This window comes from Triticum dicoccoides, chromosome 7B (assembly GCF_002162155.2).
Source record: "Triticum dicoccoides isolate Atlit2015 ecotype Zavitan chromosome 7B, WEW_v2.0, whole genome shotgun sequence".
Taxonomy (NCBI): domain Eukaryota; kingdom Viridiplantae; phylum Streptophyta; class Magnoliopsida; order Poales; family Poaceae; genus Triticum; species Triticum dicoccoides.
Genome location: NC_041393.1, coordinates 622,075,752 through 622,081,944, shown reverse-complemented (window position 1 = coordinate 622,081,944; position 6,193 = coordinate 622,075,752).

Genomic DNA, 6,193 nt, shown 5'->3' with positions numbered 1-6,193 from the left:
CGTGAAAGCACAACCGTGCCTCTCTCTAAAACAAAATCATGACTCTTGCGAAAAAATGTGTTTTTTTTGCGCAAAAACATCATTTTTTTCAAAAAAAAAATTGTCGAAAAGCTAGGGAAGACCGGCAGAAAACCAAAACGTCAAAAAACCCAAAAAAAAACGTTTAAAAAGACAAAAACGCGTGCGGAAAAATAAATACAAAAAAACAAAATCCGGAAGGAGTGCTGTCGTGGTTCTAAGTCTGACAGTAGTGTAGGGGGGTAGGTATGGAGAGGCAAGATCCTAGCTATGGAGTAGTTGTATACGCAAGGGATTTACGAGTTCAGGCCCTCCTCGGAGGAAGTAACAGCCCTACGTCTCGGAGCCCGGAGGCGGTCGACTGGATTATATGCGTATGAGTTACAGGGGTGCGATCCCTTTACACTGAGGAGGGGGGTGGCTTATAAAGAGTTCGCTAGACCCCTCCGGCCCTCAGTTATGTAGGGTTTAAGGTACATTAAGATCTGGCGTTACTGGTAACGCCACAAGTAAAGTGCTATGATGACCATAAATGCTACTCAATGACCGACCGTTTACATGCAGAGTGACTTCAGTCCTCCCGGTCGTCGAGTGGTTGGATTCATGGTCGAGTGGTTGGCTTCATGGTCGGGTGTGTCGAGTGGAACACTTCTGAGCCGATTGACAGGTGGTTTGTTCTAGGGATGTCCTTGGGTAGGGTAGTTTGGACAGGTCCATGACCCTACCCTAGGTACATAGCTTCATCATTAGCCCCCGAATGGATAGAGGTTTGTGTGGGGAAGGAGTTGAGAACTCTTCCGACCCATTTTTCGTGCTATGAGTGTATCTGGCTCTGGATCCAAGAACTTGAGTAACGACGCCAACTTCTTTTTCGTTCGCCTTGATCCATTCTTGGTTTCAGTTGAGTGAGTTTCTTTACTTGAAAAGCTCCGAGTGGTGGTGTGGAGGAGATCCTCCGTCTGACAAGTTGTTCTGCTGCTCGTGGATTCTGCAGGATTCAAATTTTGGGAAGTGCGTGGGGCGGAGGAGGCCGCAGTAATCGGATGGGATAAAGCAGGGACGCCTCGATATCCACGCCACCTTTTTCGCCACGTATCATGCGCGCGACTGATGCGGGATTTGATAGGATGGCCCGGGCCTACAAGTCAGTCACTCGGAAGTAACCTCATATAAGGCCCCGGGCGGGGGTGTTTAAACAGTGCGTTCTCATTTCCTCCTCTCTTCCCTAGACTTATCCGCCGCATTAGCCTCCGTCTCAGTGTCGCTGCCCCGTGCGCGTCTCACCGGCGATGATGGTGAAAGAGAAGACGGCGGCCCTGGAGCGGGCGAAGAAAGCGACGGCGAAGACGAAGGGAAGGGCGACCAGTCGAGGCGGATCTTCATCGAGGGCCGGCCTGCCGTACGGCTGGATCCAGGGCGACTGGATCCGCTCGACGATTTGTCAAGCAGATCTTGACGACCTAGCCGATGGAGGACTGATCCCCCATGGATCGGCGCGGCTCCCGGGGAAGGAGTCTAAGCCGTAGCCTCAGGAGGGTGAGTGCGTTCTCTTGGCCACCCATGTCGACCGTGGGTTTTCCTTGCCTCCTCACCCTTTCTTTCGGGGATTTTTGAATTTCTTTGGGGCGCAACTCCACCACTTAACACCAAACACCATCGTGTACCTTGCTGCTTTCGTGTCTTTGTGCGAGAATTTCTTGGGTTGCCAGCCTCATTGGGGTCTTTTCAAGCACATCTTCACCTGTCGCTCCCAGACGGTGAAAAAGACCAATCCGAGTGACGAGAGAACACAAGTGATTCAGATGTGTGGGGGTCTTGGGGATCATATGAGAGGAAAAAGCTCTTTTCCAGCCATGATCCTACCCGACTCGGTCCATGGATGGCAGTCGACCTGGTTCTACTTCAAAGACCAGCCGACGCCAGGGCAGTCGACCGGGCTCCCTCCTTTTTCCATGGAACGAATGAGGAAGCCTTCCTCTTTGAAGGTGATCCCAGAAGAGAAGGCGCAGGTGAAGGTGCTGGTCGAGCGTGTCGTCCAGCTTATTCGTGACGAGGTGACCGGCATGGACCTCTTGGAGGTCTTCCTCCGACGACGCATCCAGCCGCTTCAAGCTCGAGTCCATCCGATGTGGTTGTATTCTGGCACTGAGGACACCACTCGGATCCACCCGGAGGAGATTGACGATGTCACGCTGGAGAGCTGGCTGGCGAGCATCACAGGGAACAAAGACACCCCCCGAGGAACCAGGAGGATTCCTCCACTCGACCAATCATACGAAGTAGACAAGGTCCAATTCTGCATTTCCGACTGTGATCCTTCTTTCTTCATTCTGTTTGCTTAAAATCATTCGACTGACTTTTGTCTTGTTTGTTGTCTTCTAGGCCACGACTGGGATGTACTCGATGCCCAACGTGGTGCAAGAACAGGCCGAGGAAGGCGAGGCGAGCGGAGGTGAAAGTGGGGAGGAGTGGCAATCTGATGGTGAGGGGGAAGAGGATGACGACGGCTCCAACAAAAAAGAGGAGGAGGAAGTCGATCCTCCTCGCACGGAAAGGCGATCCAAGCTCGCCCACGACCCCGCGAGCGAGCGCGGCAAGGCGATTGCGCCCGTTGGGCAATCGACAAAGCGCCCTCGGGCGGCTTCTCTGGCGCCGACTGAAAAAGCGCCGAAGCATCCACGAGCGGCGCCATCAAAGCCGCCGAAGGCCTTACCCAAGATGAGAATGGCTATTCCCACCATTTCTGGGTAACAGCAGAACTTGTGTCTTCTCGTTTAGCACGGACGAACTCTTGGTCGACTCATTGATTAACCGATTGGTTTCTGAAATCTACAGTGCTACTACCTCCGAGACGTCCGCCAGGAATGAAGACCAGGAAATGGAAGACGCTGTCACTTCCAACCTTGGTATGATTTCTGTAGTTTCACTTTTGGTCGATTGGATTTTCGTTTCTAACTTTGGATTTTTCCTGTAGCTCCTCCTCATGTCATTGATCTCCCTGATGATCACGACGAGGTGCCATTGAGGGCGATGAGGAATAAAAAGGCGCCGGCTGGCAAGACCACTCAGATTGCATCAGTGCCTAAGGCATCAGTTCAAGAGGGTGGCGATGGCACTCGGCATTCCGTGTCCTTCGCTGTGCCGCTGACGAGTGTCCGGCCTTTGACGTCGACTGCTGATCCGCCCTCCCTTTTCGCCACACACCACGTCCCAGAGGACCAAACGGGTGCTTCTAAGGAGGCTATACGCCAGGCGGGGATCATGATGGAGCAGGTGAAGGCGATCCGGGAAGCCAGCCAAGCGGCCTATGATGCTAGCTCAGCCCTTGACAGAAACGTCCAGGTTAGTTGGTCACCGCTTGTTTTGTTAGGATATGTTATCTGAAGACCTTCTTTCTGAAGATCTTTGTATCTGTACACCCACTGGGTGTGTCGATTGAATATTTGAATTGGTGGGGGCATGCTGAGTGCACCCACTGGGTGTAGTCCCCGAGACTATGCTAGACTGCTGGCAGTCGACTGTAGTCTTTGTTTTTTGAATTTCTTCATTCTAACTTCTTCACTCGGTCTGGTCGGACCATGTCGAATGGAATCTTGGAACCAGTGGGGGCATGCTGAGTGCACCCACTGGGTGTAGTCCCCAAGACTACGGTGGACTGCTGGCAGTCGACTGTAGTCTGAATAACCTGTGTTTTTTTGGGTAGATCATGATGAGACCAAGACTAACTGCTGGCAGTTAGCTATAGGGCTATAATTTTGGGATCATAACCTCTTTGTCTCTTTCGTCCGACTGATCGGACTAAGTCGGTAGAACCAGTGGGGGCACGCTGAGTGCACCCACTGGGTGTAGTCCCCGAGACTACTGTTGAATATTTTGTGTCACACCCAATATTTGACCCTATCCAAAAGGAACTCGATGGTCCCACAAAGGATAGACCCGCATATTGAAACGCTTTTGCAAGGTGGATATCATTACATCAACATTACATAATAGATGGGGATACATACAAAAGGCATACAATGCCACACGAATACAACATCACAATACATAAGAGCAGCATCCGACTACGGATGAAACGTAAACAGAAACTCGAATGACATCCACCCTGCTAGCCCAGGCTGCCGACCTGGAACCTATCCCCTGATCGAAGAAGCAGAAGAAGAACTCAACGCAAGCAAGCATCGGTCTCGCGTCATGATCATCGCATAACATGTACCTGCAACTGTTGTTGTAGTAATCTGTGAGCCACGAGGACTCAGCAATCCCATTACCATGGGTATCAAGACTAGCAAAGCTTAATGGGAAAGGAAGGGGTAAAGTGGTGAGGCTGCAGCAGCGACTAAGCATATATGGTGGCTAACATACGCAAATAAGAGCGAGAAGAGAGCAAGCAGAACGGTCGTGAAGCTAGCAATGATTAAGAGGTGATCCTGAACTCCTACTTACGTCAAACATAACCCAAAAAACGTGTTCACGTCCCGGACTCCGCCGAAAAGAGACCATCACGGCTACACACACGGTTGATGCATTTTAATTCGTATCTGGTGTCAAGTTATCTACAACCGGACATTAACAAATTCCCATCTACCTATAACCGCAGGCACGACTTTCGAAAGATTATACCCTGCAGGGGTGTCCCAACTTAGCCCATGATAAGCTCTGCGATCAACGAAGGATATACCTTCTCCCAGGAAGACCCGATCAGACTCGGAATCCCGATTTACAAGACATTTTGACAATGGTAAAACAAGACCAGCAAGACCGCCTGATGCGCCGACAATCCCGATAGGAGCTGCACATATCTCGTTCTCACGGCAACACCGGATGAACACTACGTACAACTAAAACCAGACCTCGAGTTTCCCCGAGGTGGCGCTGCAAGTGGCTCTGGTTCGGACCAACACTTAGACAAGCACTGGCCCGGGGGGCTATAATAAAGATGACCCTCGAGAGAGCGACTCCCAAGGGAAAAGTAGGTGGTGGTGAGGCAAATGGTAAAACCAATGTTGGGCGTTGCTGGAGGAGTTTTATTCAAAGCGAACTATCAAGGGGGTCCCATAAATCACCCAACCGCGTAAGGAACGCAAAATCCGGGAACATAACACCGGTATGACGGAAACTAGGGCGGCAAGAGTGGAACAAAACACCAGGCATAAGGCCGAGTCTTCCACCCTTTACCAAGTATATAGATGCATTAATAATATAAGAGATATTGTGATATCCCAACCAAAATCCTGTCCACCATGGAGCAATCTTCAACTTCACCTGCAACTAGCAACGCTATAAGAGGGGCTGAGAAAAAGCGGTAACATAGCCAAACAACGGTTTGCATAGGAAAGGTGTCAAAGGTTAGAGGTTCATGGCAATATGGGAGGCTTGATGAGCAAAAGATAGGTAACGTAGCATAGCGACAGAACGAAGCAACTAGCATAGCAATGATAGTAGTGAGATCCAGGGTAGCGGTCATCTTGCCTGAAATCCCGCAAGGAAGAAGAACGAGTCCATGAAGGAGATGAGGCCATGAAGACGAACCAAGTGTAGACGAACGAATCCTCACGATCGCAACGAAACGGGAACTATCGAGAAGAAGCACACAACAAGATAAACACACCACACATGAACAAGGCATGATGCACAAACAAGCATGATGCATGACAAAGCTACATGAGGCTACTCATGGCAAGAGATGATGCAAACAAGAGCAGCACATCAAGGCAAGTTTAAATGAGGCCGGGAACAACATACAACAAATCCGGTAAGTCCTCGTATGCAAGTTTCGAAATTGGTCCAGATCTGAAGAAAACTTATGTTCAAGTTGTTTAACAGCAAGTTAAAATGCATCATGATGATCTACACGAGATTCTAGTCACGTTACATATAAAGTTCATTTAGTTCGGAACTACGGCCTAGAAGATATGAGCAAAACAAGTTAAACATGGCATTGATGCAAAATCCACCCAAACATCAAGCAAACACCTCAAAACATGGATGCAACATGATAATATGAAACTACACGCAATTCAAAGCAAATTTCATATAGAGCACACTTAAAACGGAGCAACGGTTCAACACATACACTCCATACAAGTTATGACAACAATCTGTCCAAAACAGCAACTAGGCATATTGCAAGTATCAAAACAACATGCTACAGCATCTCAACATGAAAACAAAA